Genomic DNA, 5104 nt, shown 5'->3' on the forward strand with positions numbered 1-5104 from the left:
TGATTATAATGGTGTTTAAACTAAGAAAGATGGGTGTTAATCATATAGGTGTGTCCCAAAGGATGATTATAATGGCGTTTAAACTAAAAGGAGAGATAAAAGGAGATACATGGCTAGTTGTAGACTTGACAATGAATTGACCGCAATTGCAATAAAGTCTATTAATAGAGACAAATACTCTAAGCAACTGGGTCGTTTGTCCCATACTCAGAGATATTCTAGAAAAGTGTAGGAAAAATTCCCTCTAATAATTCTCTATTTCTTAAGGCTCATGGCATGCAAGCCTAGTCAATGGTTGACAAGTTGTTGAAGCAGGTTCCCACGGATGCTTGTGGGGATGAGTCAGGTGACTAAGATCTGTTGAGGTGACTGTAGTCCACTAGAAGTATTGTATTTGTTGAGATATTGAAGCTCCAATGTAATAAAGACAAGTCCTATCAAGTGGCCAAGGGACTTATGGTCACTTGATAAAGACTAAGGGGAAGTGTAATAGATGAGAGGCTCTAGTTAATCAAAGTGGAATCTAATCAAGCCAAATCAAGGGAATGAGATTGATGAACAAACAATATGCATGATCATAAAAAGACTAGCCTAAAGTCTCATTGTTATGGTATCCCAAGATAAAGCCATGTGGGTTTAAAGTGTATTGTCCTATGTCTCATTTTTAGGTAGCCCAAAAGAAATCTATGTGGATGCAAGTGTGTTAACCTAAGCAGATGCATGAAAGAAGCAAGAGGCATAAAGCATATGAAAAAAACTCACAATCTTAAAACTTCAACAGGAGCAAAGGCAAGTCAAAGTTTCCACAAGGCCATGGGCCCAAGGTCACTCAAAGTCAAGCAAAGGGTCTAAGTCCTAAGTTCAAAGTCCAAAGTCCCATCAACATTCCAAGTCAAGCATAGGTCTTAGAGATCAAGTCAAGTCACTTTATCATGTTTTGATTAATTGATATTAATCAAGCAAACCAAATGCAACAAGATAAGAAGCAACATGTGAATATACAAGATTAATAAAGTATGAAGTGAGATGATGAGTAATGAGGCATTAAAGTAAATTGCATTAAGTAAATGACATAAAATTAAATGATATAAATTAAATGACTTGAATTAAATGGAAATAATGTAATGTTAGGAGTTAGTGGCCAGTTAATTGTGTCGGGACAATTTACCGCTATGTTAAGCAATCGTAAGTAGGCTTATATAGAAGGCGTAACTATATGAGGTCGGTCAATAACAATTTATGTGTCAGACATGTTAGAGAATCAATACAGAGTTAATCTCCTACAACATGTAACACAATGATCAAAGCAAAAGAAGAGAAGAGACAAAGATAGAAAGAGTGAAGAGAAGAGCTAAGGCAATCACATAGGGATCAATCTATCCACAAATCAAAGGACTCAAAATATGGCGCATCAAGGGATAACCTATCATTAATGTAAAGTGTTGAAGATGATTCATGATCATATATCAACATGTTTGGATCAAAGAAGGTTGAATCAATCTCAAGTTCATATATCAATGATTTGAAGTGTGGAAGACATCATCAACCAAGCAATCAACTTAAGTCAAAACATCAAGTGAATAAATAAGAATGAATAAAAATTGATTAAAAATGATTTATAAATGATTAAAAAAAGATTTAAAAGGGAAAATTCCAAAGAGGTATCAAAACATCAAAAAAAATGTCCCAAAAAATTTGAGAAAGTCATAAATACTATGAGTATTGAGATCTCAAAAGATGGGCTGAAAAAAGTTTCAAAATGAATAAAAATAAAATGCTAAATGGAAAATAAAAGAAAATATGAATTAAATGCAAAATGATTTTTAAAAATTATGCAAAAATGATATCTGGTAGAAAATACTTTTATGAAATTATGGAAAAAAGTTGGAATAAAAAAAAATAAGTTAATTAAAATGAATTTTGAAAGAAAAAGGAAATAAATGAAATACAATAGAAAAAAATGAAAATTCAAATGCAACGGCTAGGTTGGGTAGCGCGTGTTGATTGGCAGGAAAGTTTGAATTTCCCTCTGAAGCGTGCAAACACCAAATGTGAAATATTGATTTTTCATGTTCATGACTGGAAAGTTTGAAATTCAAATTCAAATTCTTTGTCTTCAACCTCTGAAATATTGATTTTTCATGTTCATGAACTTGAAGTTTTAAGCTCAAACACCAAACGTGCAAGAATTTACTTCATTCATCGTTCATGTCCCTTTGCATCAAAGCAATTGATATGCTTTGAGAAAAGAGAATTTGCTCAAACACGTGAATAATCCTAGTTCTTCAAATCTAAATTAAATTATCAAATCAAAATATAAATCCAAGGTAGATTAGGTCTTTTCATTAGTCGAACAACACGAAGAGAATGGTAACTTGTTTGAAGTGTAATTTTAATCGTAACTTATTATCCAAATCGAGGTCGCAGGTTGAAGATGGTGAAAACGGTTAGAGCAATTCAGGCAGTCTCGAAGCTTGGTTCTAGTTGGAGAAGGTTCATAGGACACCGATGAAGCTTTCTGGGCAAAGAAACTCAAAGGTGAATGCTTGAATCGATGGAACCGTTAGCTGGTTTTTTGGTGCTCTCAAGTTTCAGTGAGGTAGGGATTTCTTGGCTATTGAAGCTTACAAATGAAGGAAAATCACTCCTCTATTTATAGGAAATGAAATGGGAAGCTCAAACATGTGGTTTGGATCTGAAATCATGTGACTTAGGGTTGAAATTTTTCAATTTTGAAACCATGTGAAAACTCATGAGGAATGTATGATTTGCTTATGAAATTTGATCGTTTCTAGCCTGTTTGGATGCGTTTTGACATCACGAAATGTTTGCACATGCACAACTGGTCCCAAGACAAAGAATTACCTATAATTGCAAATTATGGGTTTGTGCCAAAAAAGAGTTCATGTCACCATGTTCATGCTTAGGCCAATTCCAATCCACTCGTGCGTTTTCCAATATTCCTTGAGCCAAATGATCTCTTCATGGCCATGACTACAATGAAAAAATAAACAAGTAAAAATGATGTTTGCGGTTGAAATGGCATGCTTGGGAAGTTGGGGTCGTGATCTAAAGTTTAGGCTGGACATTTGTTCAAGTAGCATGAGGCATGTTAGCAAATTTTGAGGTCCCAAGTTGATGACACCATAAATTTTGATTTCCTCATGAATTTTGAGATAAATTTAGGCCAAATGGTCTTTGTCATAGGCTTAACAAGATGCAAAAAAATGGGATCAAAAGATTACTTGAGCTGAAAATGGCAAGGGTTGAAAGTATTGGTCATGACAAGGTTTTGGCAACTTAGTCCTTAACATAAATGCAGTCCTTAATGATTGAATTGGTGTTTGACCCTTGAAGAAAAGTTGTAGTGGGACTAAAAAGGAATATTTGGCTCAAAGAAGCTTAGAAATTGGATAAAAATTGAAGAAGTTATGGAGTTTGGACCAAAGGCATGGCATACTTGCAAGTTAGGTCAACCACACTTATACCCCTTTGTGCAAACATTATGTTGTCTTGCATTTCAAGCCACAATGATGATGGAATGAGAATTCCTTAAGGATAAAATGATTAGTGCTTGAGTGATCTTGATAAAATTTTGAGGATTGAGTGATGTGGCATGAAAGTAAACACATGAACCACCTTTGAATCACATTGAAGCAAACTTTCATTTCTATTGAACAAAAAACCTTTTTCTTGCCTTGATTTGAAGCATGATTACCTACATACACCACAACAATAAACAAGTATCATATCTTATTGAAGTTAGGGTTAGTTTACAATAAAATTAAGAGGAAAATCCTAATGTTAAGATACAAACCAAAATATGGCCATGCTTGTGATCCAATGACCAAATGTAATGGTCATGCATGATATGATTTGATGTATGCAAATGAATTATGCAAAAAAGAAAAAGGGGGGGGGTAAATTTTGGGGTATGACACCACCATCTCTCTCAAATCTATATAGTGTCTTCCATGTTTCTTAACTCTGTAAGTATGTTCCTGATTCGTCCCATGTGATTCAACTGGATGATGTGCATGTGAGAGATAACCAGACTTATAAAGCGTCACCCTTGTAAATTGAAGATCGTGAGACGAAAAACTTAAGTGGTAAAGAGATTCCTTTGGTTAAAGTTGTGTGGGGAGGATGTGTTGCAAGAAGCATGATTTGGGAGCTAGAGAGTTAGATGAGGGAGCCTTATCCAAAGTTGTTCCTTTTAGGTAAATATTTTAGGGCAAAAATTCTTTAAGTGTGGGAGTGTTATAACACCCCGGTTTTTATTTTAAATTTTATTTAATTTTTAATTGGGATTTTTTAGGTGTATTTTCTTTAGTTAATTATGACTATTTAGATTAATGAGGATTGAGAGAATTGAATTACAGTTTAATATTTAAAATTATTAGAAAATATGAGAATTTGTTGTTTTGGGGGCAATAAACTAGAATTAATTAAGCGGAGGTGAGTACAATTAGTGAGAATTGGGAGCTTAGTGGAATTATTAAAAATGAAATTATTAAGGTTTTCATTTAAATAGATGGGGGAAAGTGATATCACGTAGGATTTGGTGGAATAGAGACTAAGAAAATGAGAAAGCAAACCCTAGCACATAAAGTGAAAGAGGAGAGCCACCATAGCCAAAGTTTCAAGCTTTTCTACATAAGTTAGGTAAGGGGGAGGGGTTGTTCAATATATTAGTGTCTAATCATATCCGACAGTAGGGATTTCCTAACCCCTATCATTTTTCCTTTTTCTCCGATTGTTGTAAAACTTGAATCTTGGGATGGTTTATCAAAAACCTCTCTAGATTCTTGCAATATAATTATTAGTTGCGATCTAATGTTGTTGTTGATTTGTATGTTGTTATGTGAAATTTGTATGGGTTTATGCTGTAAATATAATATATATATATATATATATATATATATATATATATATATATATATATATATATTATATATATATATATATATATATATATATATTATATATATATATATATATATTCATATGAGATGTTATAGGTTATGAAGAATTCATGATGAATTGATGTGATAAATATTAAATTGATGTTCTTTGTGTGAATTATGTTGATATAACATGTAAA

Source organism: Lathyrus oleraceus, chromosome 6, assembly GCF_024323335.1.
Source record: "Lathyrus oleraceus cultivar Zhongwan6 chromosome 6, CAAS_Psat_ZW6_1.0, whole genome shotgun sequence".
NCBI lineage: Eukaryota > Viridiplantae > Streptophyta > Magnoliopsida > Fabales > Fabaceae > Lathyrus > Lathyrus oleraceus.